The sequence below is a fragment of the Capsicum annuum genome, chromosome 5, assembly GCF_002878395.1.
Source record: "Capsicum annuum cultivar UCD-10X-F1 chromosome 5, UCD10Xv1.1, whole genome shotgun sequence".
Lineage (NCBI taxonomy): Eukaryota > Viridiplantae > Streptophyta > Magnoliopsida > Solanales > Solanaceae > Capsicum > Capsicum annuum.
This window is the reverse complement of record NC_061115.1, coordinates 58,876,986-58,897,214: the sequence shown is the minus strand read 5'-3', so window position 1 is coordinate 58,897,214 and position 20,229 is coordinate 58,876,986.

The window sequence follows — 20,229 nt, the reverse complement described above, 5'->3', positions numbered from 1 at the left end:
ATCTTAAGCTTATTGTTTTGGACTCTTGTTTTGACCAATTGACCCTTGAACATTGTCAACAAGTTTTTTCTCATATAAATACACGATAAAAACCTTAGGAACTCATTAAATGTGTTAGAAACCAACATAATAGACTAGACAAACACCAAGCTCAATCTAGTCACACTAGTTTTCTCGGTTGAACTCTAAATGATCAATTTAAATAAAAAATCATGGGAAAACACCATTAAACATTGTATACACATATTTGGACACTTATATGCACATTTATATCATTATCAACATATTAAAGACATGAATTACCCTCAAAACAAGGCTTAAAAGACTAGAATAATAGTTTAGAATGCATAATACACCCAACATCATACGACCAGTAGGTACCAGGCCGTAGGTGACTGACCAAAATTTGCCCTCTCTGATCTTCAGTTTATATCACCTACACTACCATATATACCTAGTGGATTGCACTATGCCCATAAGTTCCAACGTAGGTGACATGTTTTAAGCTTTCAACTTTTTTATCTTCCTATTAGCTCACAAAACCTAGTTTCTGAGAAAATCAACATAAAAAACATCATATCCCCAAAAATATACTTAAGTACTTGCATAGTTCTTGGTTTTAGGCATTGAAAGTGACATGAAACCATGGTACATCACCTGTGCATGTAGGTTTTTAAACCTTCTTACGTATTTTTTTCAAGAAACATTCAAGCCACCTGCTTCGCAGTATGTGCACACATATACTTTACATGCATTTACATATGAGTTTTTTACCTTGAGGCAGTGTCTTCGACCCCAAACTTAGCCTCAAGATTCCCAAATTAGTATTTTTACCTACGTACATAAAGTATAAACTACTATTATTACTCAAACAACTTAAAAACACAAGAATGAGCATTGGGTTGCCTCCTAATAAATGTCTTAGTTATCATCATAGCATGACATTGTTTCTCATCACTTGGCATCCTTGAAGTGAAGCAACTTAGCCTTATCCACTTTGGGTCCACCCACATGCTAATGTTTTAATCTTTGTTTATTGACTGTGGACCTTCACATTTCATTATCCTCTAACTCAATATCCCCACTTGGATATACATTTGTTACTACACAGGGGTCCGACCACATGGATTTGAGCTTACCCATAAAGAGTTTCAATGTTGAATTAAAGAGTAACGCCATGTCTACCACACAAAACTCTTATTTTAAAATATTAACATCGTGACACTTCTTCATTTTCTCTTTGTACAACACTGACCTCTCATATGTCTTGAGTCAAAAACCTATAACTTATATAGTTGGTCTACTCTTAACTTGGAGGAATCCTCCAAATTCTTGTTCAACTTACGCTAAGACCTTAATACTTTGTGATCCAACTCAATGGGAAAGTGGCAAGCATTTCAAAAACCAATTGATAAGGTGGCATAAAGATAAGAGTCTTAAATTCTATTATATCAACTCAAAGAGCATCTCCATGTTGTCTTGACCAATTTATATTACCAACATTAACAGTTTTCTCCACAATGGACTTTATCTCTAAATTCAAAACTTCAACTTGGCAAATAGTTTGGTAATGGTACGGGGTAGCAACCTTATGCTATTCCCTATACTTATCAAGTTCTGCACTAATAGCCCTGCTACAAAAATATAACCCACCATTACTTATGATTGCCTATGGAGTCCCAAACCTTGTAAATATATACTTTTTCAAGAAGAAGGAGACACTTTTTCTTGAATTATTAGGTAAAGCAATGACCTCCTCCAAATTTAAGAATTAATTAAAGACTACCAAGATAAACTTATTTCTATATGAACTCATGAAAGAGCCCATGAAGTCAATGCCCAATATGTTGAACAATTCTACCTCGATGTTAGGTTTTAGAGGCATTTCATGCCTCCTTGAAATACTCCTTGCACCTAACATTAGGAACACATTTTGACCAATACATGAACATTTCTATGAAGATTAGAACAATAGTATCAACTTCTAATACCTCCATGTTGTCCACAAAATTTAGATTAGTGGAAAGCCTTAAGAATGTCCCACATTTCATACTCTATGACACACCTTTGAATCATTCCATTTGCACAATCTCTAAACAAGTATTGTTCATCCCAAAAGTATTTCTTCATATCATATTAGAACCTCCTATTTTGATAATGATTGATATCATTAAGAATTAATCTACTCACAATATAATTAGAATGGTCCACATACCAAGTCTTCATGCTTCCTGAAAGTAAAATAACTATCTCATAGGGGAAGATTTTATCAATTTTGATCCCACCCAACTTCTCTTGGTTGGATTCATGGCAAGAGAGGTGGTCGGCTATTTCATTTTGACAATTTTTTTGGTCTTTTAATTTAAAATAAATTTCTTATAGGAGACAAATCTACCTAATTAATCAAGGTTTTGCCTCTATCTTCACCATGAGATATCTGAGAGCTATGCGGTAGTGTGTACGACCACTTTCATGCATAACAAATAGGCCTAATTTTTTCAAAAACATATACCACCGTGAGTAATTCATGTTCAAATTGTATAGTTAAGTTAGGAATTATTCAATGATTTAATATTATAGTATATCGGGTTGAACACCTTTTCATTTCCTTGGCTCAACATCAAACCTAAGGAAACACCACTCGCATCACACGTTACATCAAAAGGCATGGACCAATCAGGAACCACTATGTTAAGATCATCACAAGTAGCTCTGTGAAACAATTAAAAGCTCTTAACACTCACCATCAGATTAAAAAGTTCTTAACACTCACTATCAGATTCAAACTTTACCTCTTTTTCTAGGATTTTGCATAAAGGCTGAGCAACACTCACCATCAGATTCACACTTCACCTCATTTTCAAGAATTTTGCACAAAGGGTGGGCAATCTTTGAGAAATCCTTAATGAAAGACTATAAAACCCGATGTGGCCAAGAAAAGTTCTAATACCCCTCACAAAAATAGGAGGAAGTAATTTATAAATAACTTTTACCTTTGCCTTATCAACTTGGATGTACTTTCTCAAAATTTTGTGGCCAAGCACGATGCCCTCTTTGACCATGAAATGACATATTTCAAAATTCAAAATAACATTTCTCTCCATACACTACTCAAGGACCTTACTCAAGTATTTAATGAATAATTCGAATGAGTCATCAACCATAAAATCATCATCCCTAAACACTTTCATGGTATACTTTACCATGTTAGAGAATATCTACTACATATAACATTGAAAGGTAGCAGGTGCATTGCCTTGCCCAAAGGGCATGTATTTTAACGCAAAGGTCTCGTAGGGACATGTAAATATGGCATTTCCTTGATCTTTGGGTGCAGGATCATTGTTTTCATTTAGGACTACCATCATACCACACTTCTTGGGTATACATTTGACTGTACAAACCAACCTATTATTTGAAATCAGGTATACAACATCTATATCAAGCCATTTGATATCTTTCTTCTTGACCACTTCTTTTATCGATGGGTAAAACCTTCATTAGTGTTCCACACTAGGAACATAATCAAATTCCTAATTAATTTTATGGGAGGTTATTTTGTGATTAATCCTAATGAAATCAGCTATGATCGACCCATTATCCAAGATAATCTTTTTCACAATAGACTTCAAAGACTCTATTTGCCAAACTAATAGGTCACCTGCAATAATGATTGGCATAGTATCATTCTCATCCAATAATATATAACAATGGTGTGAATATAAATACTTAAGTTCAAGTTAAGGCAGTCAAGAATAAATATTTGGCAGGTGGAATTTCACAGTTTTTTAAATCAAGATCCAACTTCCAAGGATTTTTAGTATTAGAGCCATGACTCATCAATGAAGCAGCCACCTCATCATATTCTTCAATAACCTCACTCCTTAAATTCCACAACACCTACCAAGGGATCATTGATAAGATATGTCTCTATGTTAATAGTCATTTCATCATCGACCAAATTGATCACCAAAATCACATGTCAATTTATTGGTTTTTTCATGGACTTACACACATTGAAAAACACATATTAATTATTCACTCAAAACTTCATTCATCATCTTACACATCAACTAAGGCCTACCCGGTTGCCAAGAATGGCCTACCAAGAATGATATGTATCTCATGATTAATTACATAATTTAGAATGACAAAGTCGGCTGGAAAGATAAAGAGGTCCACCTTCACAAGAACATTATACAACACACCTTGTTTTCTTAGTCAGATCAAGAAGACCAAGTTTTCTTGGTCAGATCCTTGTGAAGGGTGTTTTGAGAAGTTGAAGGATAAGTTAACTTCGGCTTCAATTCTAACTTTGCTGGAAAAATGATGAATTCATAGTTAATTATGATGCATCTCGATTAGGTCTTAGTTTTGTGTCGATGCAGCATGGAAAGGTGATTGCCCATGCTTCCAGGCAGTTAAAGATACATAAGAGGAATTATCCTACTCATGATTTGGAGCTATTGGCGGTTGTGTTTGCTTTGAAAATATGGTGGAATTATTTGTATGGTGTTCACATGAATATCTTTTCTGATCATCAGGGTCTACAATATATGTTCACCCAAAAAGAGTTTAATCTCAGGCAGAGGAGATGTCTTGAGCTTCTAAAGGATTATGATATGAGTCTTTATTATCAACTAGGTAAGTCTAATGTGGTTGATGATGCTCTTAGTAGGTTATCCTTTGGGAGTTTAGCTCATGTGGAAGAAGGAAAGCGGGAATATGAAGGATATTCACCGTTTGGATAATCTCGGAGTTCGCCTCTTTGACACCAAGGATGTTGGTATTGTAGAACAAGAAATAGTTTTATCAGTTCTTGGTGTGGAGATTAAGGAGAAATAACTGTTTGATCTTATCTTGATGAAAATCAAGAGTGATGTTGTTGGCCAAAAGGTAGTGGTGTTTGAGATCAGTGATGATGGTACTTTACTGTGCCAAGGGAGGTTGTGTGTTCCTAATATCGACGAGTTGCGATAAATAGTATTCACGGAGTTGTATGAGTCATGCTATGTTGTTCATCCTGGGTCGATCAAGATGTATCACAATCTCAAGGAGATCTATTGGTGGAATGGTATGAAGTAGGATGTGGCTAAATTTGTGAAAAAGTGCACGGTGTGTCAACAGGTTAAGGTTGAGCATATAAGGCTAGGAGGGTTTTATCAAGAAATAAATTTGTCTTAATTGAAGTAGGAAGTGATCAATATAGACTTTGTTACAGGTTTTTCTCGATCTTGGAGTCAATATGATTTTATTTGGGTTATCATGGATAGGATGACTAAGCATGCATATTTTTTTTAGGGTGGACTACCTTCTTGGTAGAGGTAAAGGTGATGTTGGATAGGGTTAAGGCTACCCAAAGTCGCCAAAATTCCTATACAGATGTTAGACATAGAGACTTGGGGATATGGTTTTCCTAAAGGTATCTCTTATTAAAGGAGTAGTGTAGTTTGGCAAGAAGAGGAAGCTCAGTCCCCAATATATGGGTCCTTATGAGATTTTACATAAAGTTGGTAATGTTGCTTATGAGTTGGAGTTTCCCTATAGCTTGAGCTTGGTTTATCCAGTCTTTCATGTTTCCATGTTGAGGAAGTGCATTGGTGATCCTTCTTCGGTTGTTCCTCTGGAAGGACTGGGTATCACTTATTCTTTGTTTTATGAAGAAGCTTCGGATGAGATCTTAGATAGGAAGGTTCATCAGTTGTGGACCAAGGATGTGACTTCGGTTATGGTTCTTTGGTGGAACCATAAGGTGGAAGAAGCTACATAGGAAGCGAAAGAGGACATGAAGTCCAAATATCCACATTTGTTTTCTAGTCCTGGGATTCATGCCGAAGGTATGTGTCTTCAACACATCTTTGTTTCTAGAGTTTGTTAAAGGAAATATTAATATCTTTGCCTCTTTGTTTTTGAACTTTATTAAAGATTGGGAATATATTTTATAATGCAAATGACTCTTGCATGTGGTTACTCCTACCTTGTCTGTCTTTCAGGGATGAATATTCCTAGTGGGGAGATTGAAACATCCTAGTTTCTGGACCTTAGAAAATTTTCTAGAATTCTGATCATTGGTCCCAATAGGACTCATGGACATGAGTCAAAAGTTAGGGTACGAATGGTATGGTCTAGTCGTATACTGACCAGTGTTGGTTGGTAGGATGGATTTTAGTTACTGGAATTGATACAACTTAAGGGTATGAGTCATATTGGTGGTTATGGAACATTTGGTTCCTTAACTTAATCTTAGACTTGGTTACTTAGGTTTCATCTGAGTATGAGTGGCTCACTAAGAGCCGTAAGCCAGGGTACGAGTCGTACCCATAAGTCATATGGTGGACAGTGTCTAAATCATCCCTGGGTGTACATTTTATTGGGGTACAGATCATATACTATGATTATGACTTGGTTGGATGAGTTGCTTGTTGGAAACTAATGGATCTAAGGCTTGAGCCTAGGATACGAATGGAGGATACCGTATCGGAGGGTACGACTTATGAGGGTAAGTCGTATCCTTTTGATGGGATTTTGGTACAACTTAAGTAGGGGTATTCTGGAAATTTGTCCACTTATCCTAATAGGGCCCCATGACTTCTAACCTACTTGGGTGGTTATTTACCCTATAATACTATTCATTAACACTTAGAAACTCTTCCTAAACACTCTATAATTCCTTCAATAGATATTAGGCAATGGGAGTTAGGGTTTCAACTAAAGGATCAATTTGGGGCTTGTCTGGGTGATTTCTTTCCATCATCATCATGGTTTAAGGCATGTTTTGTTCCCACATTGTTCATTTTCCTTAAAGTCATGGTTTGTATGAATGTTTTCATGATTTTATTGGTTGTATGATTTTGGTTTTAAAATTTGATTTGGGGGTTTTAATGTTAAATAATTTGTTATGGTTTCCCTTGGTTTTAATTATGCTTTAATATGCATTAATTATGGTTTTGGATTAATTGATTGCATGGGAATGATTTAATGGTAATTGGAATTGGTTTTGGTCATATTATGCCCCTAATGTGTTTGAGAAAATACTAATAAAGATGTGTTTATTATATTAACTAATTTTAATAGAACTCTTGCATGTTTTAAAACTTGGTGAAGGAATTATTTATGGTATAAATGTCTTTGAATTGTAAAAGTCTAATTGGTTATTCTTGTGGGAACATTGAAGTCTCCCAAGTGGTTATTATGGTAAATGGAAGGGCACTTGAAAGTTCCATTAAACCTATAAATGATTCTCTTTGGATGATACATGCAAGTAATGGTTGGTATAAAGATACCAATATCAATGTCCTTGGTTAATAAATGGATAATGGTTTGGTTATTTGTAAATTGATTTTAATTGGGCAATAATGTCATGATGTGTAGCAAAGCCATGGAATGTGGAGGTCACAGGGGGGACAAAAACTGGAAACTCATATTTGCCAATATTAGGTTGGTCTTGGTGACCGTGTGCATAATGTTACACAACATTTAGGGGATGTACTATTCATCCCAAGGGATACTTCCCTACTCGTACGACTACACGCACTAGGCCCTTTCAGTAGGGGGAGCTAAACCCATATAGCCTATAGGTAAAGGTTTTGAAGAAATACTAAACTTGGTCCCTTTTCCCGCCATAGTTATATCTATGTATGGTTGTGTGCATATAGATTGTTTTACTTAGTTTTAAAAATAGCATTGTTTAATCCTTACCCTGAGATCATGATAGCGGTCACTCGCTATCCCTGTCTACTGGCAGCTGTATACCCATGTTTTATAGGAACTTACAACTCTACTTCTCTTACATTGTGATTGACTTGGGGACAACATTTGGAATGAATTGTTGAGCTTCCATCCTTTCGGAAGGATCCGTCTCATGTTATGGATATTTCTAGACACTTGTATTTTATTTTTGATATTGGTTTTGGCTATGGTTGGGGGATGTCCTAATCGAGTTTTATTACTCTTCTGGTTAGAGGCTTTGTGGTACTTTTATAGGTTGAAATGGGTGGGATCGATATTTGTGTCGGCCTTGGCTTTGGAATAAGCTAGGGGGCTGGCATCATCGGACGTAATTTCTCATTATTCCGTCATACTTCATTTTGGGATAAATTATATTATGTTTTGAATTATGTTTTGAAATGTCTTTATTTATGGTCTGGTTTATGTCCCTTGATTTGGTAGGTTTGGTATGGTTGGATTATTGGCATGGGATGGTTGGACTCGATTGGGTCGATCACGGTTGTGATCTATTCCCAGAGTCTTTATGTGAACTGTACATTGTCTTATTACATACTTGGAATTCAGCCAACTCAGGGCTGCGGCTGGAGGTTAGGTTGGGCAACGGGGGTGGTCTCTGGTATTGGTCGGAGTTGGGATGCCCATTACGATAAGGCCCCAGCGTGATCATGTCAAATGAAAAATAAAATATTTAGAGAAATATTTTGTCCAAGACCTCATGATTTGGTCATTGCAATAGCTTCTTGTTAAATCATTTCCAAGGTTCATGTAATGGTTTACCATTCAGTTAGTCAAAGTTAACAATTTTATCCCTTAGTTGAAACATCCTTGAAGGATGAAAGAACCAATCAAAGAATTCCTTGATTAGTTCAAATCATGAAGTGATAGATCCTAAGGAAAACTCCCACAATCATAAGACTGCTTCTCTCATCAATGAAAATAGGAAAAGATGCAAGCAGATTGATTCTTGAGATATGTGGGTGATATAAGATTAAAGATACACATCAATGAAATTCTTCAAATATAAGCTAGCATCTTTCATAGGTTTGACCCCTAAACAAACCCTTCATTTGTAGAAAATGAACCATCACGCTAGTAAAGTGAAACACCTAATTCTCAATCATCGGTAGTATACGAGTGTCACTGGCTCAACCTACATGTTTGAGGTGGTCATTATTATTGACATGCCCATCAAAAGTACCAATATTGCTATTGCGATGGCTCATGGTTTCATGTAGACTATGGTAATCACCTAAGAGAGAAAAAAATAGTAATATAAAATAAAGACTACAGCTAACTCAAAGTGTCTATTAACACTAACAGAATAAAACCAGTATTTCATTCCCTGGCAAAGATGCTAAAATTTTATGACGCTCAAATTACACCTCTAAGGTATAAAGAATCATCATTGTTATAGTCAACCCAATAAGAATTGAGGTCGAATCATCATAAAATGATATACAAAATTTAATCTTAAGTGATAGAAACAACTAGAAGTTGGCTCATAATGTTGTGTAATCTAAACAAGAAAGTAAATGAGGGGTTTATTTTGAAAAATTTATACTTAAGAATTTTATCATAGTGAGAATGCAATTTCAAAACTAAAAATAGCAATACTTGAATCCCAATATGGAATAAGTCTCGGGGTTATACTATAGTAAGTGTGGGTTCATGCATGGGTAATTTAAAATTTATCTAAATTTAGCTAACAGTAATGGGTAGGATAGATTATAGGTATTTAGTGTCAATTTGACAATCAAACACCAAAATCTCACAAATGGGTTCTTTCGAACACCTCATAAGTATAGCTACTTGAGCAATTTATGGCCCTAGTTAGTATCATTACGTCTAAGAAATACTATTAAATTATTTAAATCAAGTTATTATTCAGAAAAATTCCTCACCCACATCCCCTTTGTTAAGGATGAGAAGGGTTAAACAGTAACTAGAGTTTGCAACCTCTAATTCTCAACTAAAATATGTAATGAGAGCAAAACCAATGTCAGTAAGCTTATTACAAAGACAAATATACAACACCCATTCAATAATGTAATGATCCTCTAGGTTATTTTCTTAATAGATATGTATTTCTAGCATTTTTATCCTACCCTCAGTAGCTACAAACCATTTATGACTTATTTATACTGTCCATTTGGTTATCAGACAGTTAATTTGGGTTTTAGATGCATTTCCCTCTTTTAGAGAAATCTTTATTAAGTAGTTAGCCTCAAACTAAAAATACAAGTAAAAACCTTGGATGAGAGTTTTGATAGTATCATCAACTTTGAAATAATAATTTTAGTCTAGGGGACCCTTGGTTTATGGTGCCAAGGATTCCGGCCTTATTTTGGATTATGGGTGGATTATAAGAAAATGGAACTACATGTAAGGGACCCATATTCAAACAAAATTATCTTGGATAAAAGTTTTGGTGGTTCCATTGAGTCTGAAATGTCAAATTTTGTAAGGTAGCGTAGTTCATTTATGTGCACGAGGTTCCGAATAAGTCCCAAATAACTGATCAGACTCTATTTTGACTTAGAGATATCTAGTGCCTGGATCCATCCGGTGAAACCCCTTAGTGGTAGTATCTTTAGCGACATTGGGTTGTTTCAAAGGCCCTAAATATTTTGATAAGGATCGGTTAAGTGATAAACATGTCTTTAGCAGCCAATGTACTATTTTACTAATGCCCACATCCCTATACCCAATAGCTTTAGCGGTCTAAGAGCCGCTTGAGCGTTAGTTACTTAAGCGACTAGGTGACTGCTTTAGTGGCACTTTAGGATTGTTAAATCCCATTTCATCTTTCGATTTTCCCCTTATTTTCTCTATTATTTTGGAGCTTAAAGAGAGAGAAAGAGTTGGAAATCATACACTTAAGCTTAGTTAGTTAGGCTAATAATCTTGGGTATTTCCCATTATTTTTCCCGTCAATATTAATCCAATTTCATTGTAAGTTCTTAGAAATTATGTCTTTAAGTACCTAGACCTTAGGTGCTGATTTGGTCCCCAATTTATGAACCATTTATGCTTAAATTTTGATCCCACATTCTTTGTCCTCTGATAGACCTTGTGATAGAATCAATTTGGGTTCTATTTGCAAGCCTCGCATACCCGTTCTTGACCCAAGTTTTCTCCCAAAATTTTATGTAGAAATATTGTTCATGTTTTACTCCTAATGACATGTAGAATTCTATTTCCCTAGTTTTTTTGTATTTTAAGAATGTAGTAATAAGGTGTGAAATTTCTGGATGATTGAAGTATTGTGGTTTGGCATCGAGGTAGGCTTTGGTCTACACTTCTTCGGTAGATAGTGTATAATCTATTTTTCATATTAGGTAAGGATGATAAAACATATTTATGGGTAGAATACTATGGCTTAACCTAATTCAGGAGTTTGGGGATAGAATGGTGAACCTACCCTTAAGGTGAAATACTTGTTATAGCGATAGAATACCCTATATTACAAGCATATTGATCATAGTTTATACTAAGGACCCTAATCTATAATACTTGCTATCTATCTTACTAAATTGGATCATAACTTTCTTGGAGTATTGTACTATCATTATGCTAGTTACATACTATTGGTCCTGAGGTCGGGGTTACGATACTAATTAGACTTTAGGTAAGTATTATATCCTTATAAAGGGTGTGCCTTTAGTTTGTGGAGGCTTGGACGCTTATGACAGTATTGTTTGGATACTGGTGATGGCATGCATAGATATCGGTACATTCATTTAACTTAGCGATACAATTCCAACTAAAATCATGATTTTACTAAGGTCACCTAAAATAGGAATTATTCCCATTTTTTGCTTTTAAAATGACTTCTTTCATATCAGTAATCATACCACCATAATGGATAATTTATGAGATTTTGGAACTAAAAAGAATATTTAAAATTAGGTCGATATTAATTCCACACCATGGTTTACTAACATTTTTTACCACTATTATTTACTCCGATTGAGAGAGATTTTGACCTTTTCTACTATATGACACTGATTTAGTCCAAAAATTGATATCGGATAATGAATTTTCATACTCACACTCTTTTAGTCATGATTAGAGTTCATGCACTTATTATATATACATCTCTCTGATACGGGTTGAGGTAGATTGATGATGATGATAATTATAAATCTTGGATTTAGACCAGGTAAGTGTATATGGAGTTCCTAAATCTCCTGAGGGCCTATTCATGCGTAAGTTGTTATGACGAAGAAGAGAGGTCATCGTAGGTCCTGCCATTGCGAGTTGTTGGGCTGGAAGTGGTGTATGTTCTTGTTATATTATGTCACTTTGATCATATATGGTACTATGGATTTACTTTTCATTTATTCATATATATTGCTTGTCACCAATATACTATTTGGTGCTTATATATATCAGCCTTATAGGGTGTTGCATAGGAATAGGCTATGGTTGTTGTTTGTTGAATGTTAATTAAACTTCTGGGTTTATTGGGCCCCACTTAAGTAGTAGTTGTCTGGACCAGCTGGTTACTTCATTGTTGTTGTTACGGTTTATTTGTAGCAGGTTTACTATCACTGGTAATGAGGTTTGAGGTATAATTTTGATACCTTTTCTTTTTATGGTAACTTACATTATGAATTGTTATCTCATGGTTAGAAATTATGATTAATGACCTTGATTATGCTAGCATTAACTCCCCATTTTATTAGGATTTCATGGAGGGTCTGCAACACTACACGGAGGTGATTTGCATGATCCACCTTGCTCTTAGAATATACCAGGAAGTCATTAATAAAAACAATGATGAATAAGTCCAAAAACTGATAGAATACCCAGTTCATAAGATTCATAAATGTTGTGGGTTCATTAGTCAAACCAAAGTACATCACCAAAAACTCAAAATGACTATACCCGATTTGGAATGAAGTCTTAGGGATATCGACCTCCTTAATCTTCAATTGATGATAACTTGACTGAATGTCACTCTTAGAGAAGTACTTAGCACTCTGAAGCTGATCAAGTAGGTCTTTAATTCTAGGAAGAGGATACTTATTCTTCACTGTCACCTTATTCAACTGGCGGTAATCTATACACATTTGAAGAAAACCATTTTTTTATGCTCGAAGAGCACAGGTGCACCCCACGGGGAAACACTAGGATGAATAAAACCCTTACCAAGAAGGTCTTTATACTGCTCCTTAAGTTATTTCAACTCAGCCAAAGCTATTCTATAGGGAGGGATATTGATAGGAAGAGTGTTCAGAAGAAGCTCAATCCGAAAATTAAACTCCTTATCGGGAGGAACACCAAGAAAATCTTTGGGGAATACTTTGAGAAACTCATAGACCACAGGGATAGATTACAATGAAGGACCCTCCGAATTAAAATCTTTATCTCAAACTAAATGATAAAGGCATCCCTTGGAAATCAACTTCCAGGCTCTAAGATAAGAAATAAACTTTCCCTTAGGCACTGAGTAACTACCTTCCTAATCAATCATCGGTTCATTTGGGAATTAAAAACTGACGCTTTAGGTCCTAAGTCAAGAGACACATAGCACGAGTGCAACCAATTAATCCTAAAAATCACATCAAAGTCCAACATGTCCTACTCTATCAGATCTAGTAACGTCTCCCTACAATAGATAGATACCACATAGCCCTTATAGACTCTTCTTGCCACAATATAGTCACCCACTGGGGTAGACATAGAAAAGGGATCCAGAATACAGTATGGACCAAAACCAAAATAAATAGTCACATATAGGGTCACATACAAAAGAATAGACCCCGAATCAAGAAGATAATACATATTACGAGATAAGAGTTATAACATAGTAGTGACAATATTTGAAGATGCCTTAAATTTCTAGAGAGTGGAAAAAGCATAAAGGTAATTCTGACTAGTGCCGGAGCCAGAAACAGCACCCTTTGATGTGGGAGCTGAAGAAGCAGCAACTGAGACCTTATTAGCCCTAATGGAAAAATTACCTAAAAGAAAGTTCCTCTGCATATGGCCAAATTTACCAAACTTAAAGCACTTGTTTCTTCCCTACTCACAGACCATGATACACCTGCCCAAAGAATCAACAAAAAGGATAAGACGAGTCTGACTAAGCTTAACTAGCTTGAGATTGGGCACCCCGTGCCCTGGGACCATCACTATTATAGAAATAGCGATCACTAGACGACTTAGGATATAGAACACTAGATATAGAATAAGAACCAGAATTACCCCACTTTTTCTTAGACCATTTTCCAGTATCTGTACCACTATGTTGCTGACCTCCACCCTAATTCAAATATTGAAACTTCTTATTCTGCCACTCCTAAATTTTTTTCTGCTTCTTATTTTCCTCCTCGACCTATTGCATATACACTAATAGTCGATAAATATCCATATCCTTGTTCAACAAGGTGGTCTTGCTCTCCAAAATTAGATCGCGAGACAACCCAGAAGCAAATTTCCTCATACCTGCTCTCATGAAAGATACTTGCTCAAGAGCATAATTGGACAACTAGTGAAACTTCAAGGCATACTCCTTAACAGTTATCCTTCCTTGCCTCAAATTCATAAACTCCTCAGCCTTTGCTTCCCCCAGTTCCTGAGGAAAGAAATAGTTAAGGAATGCGCCAGAGAAATCATCCCACAAGGCTATGTTAGGATTATCTCCTCTCGACTGATCCTACTCCACATACCACTGATATGCCACATCTTGCAACTAATATATGGAAAATTCCACACCCTTAACGATCGAAATATGCATAACTCAGAAGATCTTCTCCATCCCATTTATGAAATTTTAAAAATCCTTCTCAACCTTCAAACTAGTGAAAGTCAGAGGACTCAACCTCATAAACTGACCCACTCTAGTAACCTTTGAAGAACTTACAGTAGTACTATTAGGACCCAACTAACATTACTTAGATATCACAAGTTCGGTCAACAAATGAATAGATAGATGAAACTTCACATTAAGAATGTCTCCTTGGGGTGTTGGGGCATGATCATCATCAGCCTAAGGGGCTCGAGGAGGACTACTAAGGATCTGTGGAAGTCTATGCAAGGTAGTACCATCAGGATATAGAGCCCTAAATCGGGTCTAAACTCTATAAGTACAATGATTTCCATCGACATTGTCCTTAGATAGAACAGAAAAGTCTCCATATGTATCTGATCTTCTTGGAGACATATACTAAAATAAAAACAAATAGGGATTGGAAAAGATTTAAGACCTTAGACTCTATAGCCCAAAATGTAATAACAAGAAAGGGACACATTCCTAAATGTCTTATTGCCTCTCCCTTATAAGTGTGGCACGCTATATACCCATAAAAAAGACTCCACTTTAAAAGGATTTATGGACACCCAATAAAACAAAACCTAGGCTCTGATGCCATCTTTTTTGCAACTTGAACTAGGGCCTGGCCATGGCGAGTATCTCAAGTCCATCGAGAATCGGAGACCATTTCTTTTTCCTAGCTAAATAAGATATAACACCCCTAGCAGTGAATAAAATCTGAACATATAACAAGATAGAAAGGTAATCAACTTAAATACATCTAGGAATGTCAATAACAGTAACTAATCCACAGTAATATCCATAAAGCCTCCACTAATCTGAAAATAACAAACGTTGGGACATACCTCCGACCCTATCAATGACAATGTTAATGTGAGATCTTTAATTCTAGTTTATGAAAGGAAACCAAAGGAATGATCAAGTATTCTAAAAAAATGAAAGATCACAACTTTATTGTAAATGACCAACAATCCAAGTCGGTCCACCTAACACTGCGCAAGAAGAGTAGGATTTCCTTCGGTCCCTGTATCACATGGGGATACAACATCTGAAGATGGTTAGTAGGTTGAGCATTAGCATGTAACTTAAGGATAAGGATAAAGTAATGAGTACTAAAAATCCAGTTTAACTAAATGGACATGTGCACGTATATGTGTGTATACATATACACACACAGGAGCACACTTACATAAAATGCTGGGATAGGGAATAAGGGTTAACGTATATTTTAAAATCATAAACTAGGATGTATAGCGTAACCATCATAATAGTACCCACGGGCTCTAAGGCCCCATCTCTCACCCTCTGATCAGGTCCCAGTGCATCTTGCTATACGAATATGAGAATAATCATATATATATGCACGGGGGACTCGCACCTCCCAATCATATACTAAGGTGACTTAAGAACCCAATTATGTAATGTAATATGGGGGACTCGAACCTCCCAATCATATAATAAGGTAGACTCAAACCACCCGATCATAAGAAAGGGGACTCGAACCTTAGGCAATTTAGACCCTTGCACTGACAAACACAGTTTTTAGTATTAGTCCCTCAAGACCTCCACATTCATAGCTTAAGACCTATTAAAATATTTATCACACATTCCCTTTTATTTAACCATAATATATATTAAGGCATACACTATTGGTATCGTCATACTAGCTACTCTTGCAAGTAGCATTATCATGTCATTTCAATTCCATTAACTTGTGAAAACAACTCCCTTTGTTCATTAATACAAGGTAAGGAAACACTGACTCTCTTTGTTCATTAAATCAAACCGTCATGTTTCAATAACCTCTTTACATCATGCAATTATTCCAAAAGTAGCTTAATGATATTTTACTCATACTCAAAACCACTTCCACAAAATTGGGTTGGAGTTATTACCATTTAAATTGTAAATATCCACAAAATATGGGGAAATCACAATCCTCTAGTTTATTCACCATGCCCATGCACCCCACAAGTTTAAAAAACTATAAATAAAGCATGAATAATCATACGAAAACCATGGAAAACATCATTCAAAAATAAACATTCAAAACCCTTAAACCATGTTCCAAAATCAACATTAAAACCACATACATAACTATTTAAAACATATGTTTTTACAAAGTAATAGTTGGTGAAGAGTTAAATGTCAAAATATCAAGAGTTATGGAGAGAATTTGCCCTTGGAAGCTCTAATGTTTCAACTTTTGACGGAACATTTCAGGACTTTTTCTGAGTATAATTGTGTGTTTTAAAGAAACTATTGTTGTATTTAACATTGATATTTAGTTTTTTTCAGGACAAGAACTGAGCGTGAAGAATAACTTGGAATAACTAAAAAAAACAAGAGAGAAATGACCAACGACGATTTAGGCAATTGACCATTGACCATGCAACGGACCGTTGGCCTAAACATTGCCCAGAAGCAGAGGTTAGTGTCATTGGAAATCTTGCGATGGTCCAGGTGAGTGACCATCGACCCTGCGATGAACCATCACCCAAACTATTGCCAAGAAGCAGAATATAGTGTTACTGGAAGTTCCGCGATGGTCTAGGCAATGGACTGTCGACCCTACGATAAACCATCACTAGAACCGTCGACAAAAAATAGAATACAGTATCACTGGAGTTCCAATGGGGGTCCAGGAAATAAACCATCACCTCAGCGATGAACCGTCGCTCGATATGTCAAGTATGACGCGGCAATTTCGAGTTTAAATTTTAAAACCCCAATCTCTGAATCATATAAATACTAAGTATTAGGTTCTATTTTGGAACTTTGGACAGTAGTATCATACTTTCTCCTCTATTGAAAGCATTGTAACACTTTTCTTTGAGATTTGACGCTAGAATTTGAGATCTGATTATTATTTCCATTAAAGATTCAGTAACACAATACTGTAACTTTTGTAAGTACTCTCTTGAAGCTATTTACATCAATATGTCTTTGATACCTTATATGGAGATGAGTAGCTAAACTCCTTTAACTAGGGTTATGAGAGCCTTGATATAGAGAGCTATTTGGGGTTGTGAATCTATTTGAACATCTTGGTGAGCATAACTCTAGTTAATTCATTCTCATTGACATTATACTTGCATTAACTCTCATTAGCTGGAACTCTATATGATACAAGAATGAAAGAATAATATTAACACATTAAAACCCTCTTTACTCTAGAACCTTAGATCAACAGTCCATTAAGAATCAACTTACTTAACTGCATAAGTATTCCCTACAGGATTCGACCCCAACCTTTGTTGGGTTCTATATTTGAAAAGGCCCGCTTACACTTTTATAAGAGCGGTGTAATTTGGGAGTGTCAAATTTTAGTGCCGTTGTCGGGGAACATGGTTGTCAATTAAGTCTGTGATTGTTAATTGACCTTTGGTCAAAGTTTTCCAATTTTTTTTAGTCTATTGTTTTTGTTTGTGCAGGTTGATTGTCTTGTATGACAAGTACACAGACATCGGGTGAACCCTTATTACCTATTCATCCAGAACCTCAACTTATTAGAAAAATGTATGGTCAATAGGACCTAGAGAGAGTAGTTGCTCAGCACAAAGAAGCTAGACTAGCTGCCTTCGCAACTGCACAAGTGAACCAGTAGAATTCAAACAATAAAGGCAGGAAAGTAAACACAGATAATGATGATCTAGGTGATGATGATTTATTAAATCCGATCAACATAAGGTATGCAGAAAATATGCCTGCACTAACAAATAGGAATGTCAATATAAATCACGTTGTTAGGGAAAGACCGGAATGCCAGGCCATCCAATTTATCTAGCAGATGATGATGATGATTTGGATGAAACTAGTGAAATAGGGCTATAATTCCTCTACCCTTAGCACCCGGATTCAAGTTCAATATCATGAGCACTATGATCTAGTTATTGCATCTCAAAGGGCTGTCTGGTGGACTTACGAGTGATGACCCAAATATGCATTTAGTTAATTTTATCTTGATATGCAAATTATTTGACAACCTAGGAGTTAGGAAAAATGCTATTCTGTTATGGCTGTTTTCTTTGTCTCTATCTGGGAAGGCAACTTTATGGTTGAATGGTCCAACTCCTTACTCTATTACCAACTGGAGGCTACTGAAAGATGCTTTCCTAGAAAGGTTCTTTCTGCCATCCAAGAGGTCACAATTGAGAGATGAGATCAGCAACTTCAGACAACTTCCAATTAAGGCTCTCTACGATACTTAGGAGAGGTTCAAAAAGAAGCTTATGCAGTGTAAAAATTATCAGATGACTAATGTACACCTAATGGAAATCTTATATCGGGTCTTGAACTATGTGATGAAGCTAGTAGTGGATAATGCTGCAGGTGGGGCATTCATGGATCTTACTTTTCCAAAAGTAGCTGAGATGCTTGATCGAATGGTAAAATAAAGTAGATCTTGGCATACCAGGGAGCCTGAGAAAGTAAGCTCTACTGTATCTATTAGCATGACCACAGAGTAGAGGCAGAAAGAAGAAGAATATGACCAATACATGGATCACATAAAGATGCAGATAGATCTTCTCACTAAGAACTTATTATTAGGAAAGACAGAGAAAGTTAAAGCTATAGCATCACAGGAAAGGGATGACTCTGATTCTGAGAAGGAAACCAATTACTTGAACAATCATGGTAGTTTCTGAGGCGGTGGCTAAGGAAACCAAGGTCAAAACTATTATCAAAAATCTGGCTATAAGGACTGTGACCAAGGCAATTAGAAGGATAAGAATGACAGAAATGGGTTGTATATTCCTCCTGGAAATCGTGAGGATGTTGTGATTAGTTCAGGAAAGATGTCCATAGAGGACATGATGGATAAGTTATTGAAATGGATGGTTAGCTATGAGACGGTAGACAATCTCCATTATTGTGGTGCTATTTCCACAAGGTATTTGATGCAGAAGAAGGCAGACCCTGGAGCATTTACCATCCCATGCACTATTGAGGCTCTTGATTTTCCAAAAGCTCTATGTGATTTAGGAGCTAGTATAAACTTGATGCCACTTACTATGTATAAGAAATTGGGTTTGGGGGAGCCTACTCCCACAAACATGAGACTAGTTATAGTGGATAGGTTTGTAAAGCAGCCTATGGGGATTCTATATGACGTATTAGTGAAGGTGGCCAGTTTTATATTTCCAGCGGGTTTTTTCATTATCAATTGTGAGGTGGATTTTGAGGTGCCCATAATGTTGGGTTGACCTTTCCTCGCAATTGGGAGTGTACTTATTGATTTGAGGGAGAATGAGCTACTATTTAAGATGAATGATGAGGTGGTTCAATTCAATGTATGCCAGTCCATGAAATAGCATAAAGATATGGGTGTATTATTTTTTTTGTATGTCTATTATGAGGAGGAGCAAGAAGTACCTATAAAAGAAAAAATTATTGTGGATACTTTAGCCGCTGTATTGATGAATTTTCATCATGATGGTATCAAAGATTATGAAGATACTATGTGTGATTTAATGGGAATGGGCTCTTATTTATATTAACCTAAGAAGTTGGATTTGGACTTGAAAAATCATCCAAGTCCACCTGCTAGGCCTTCTATAGAAGAGCCATCTAACTTGGAGCAGAAAGAATTGCCTGGCCATTTGAGGTATGTGTTCCTGGGCTGTGGGAATACACTACCTATTATTAATATAGCTGATCTTGGTGAGCAACAGGGGGAAACCCTCATCTCTGTTCTTAAGAGATATAAGAGGCTATCG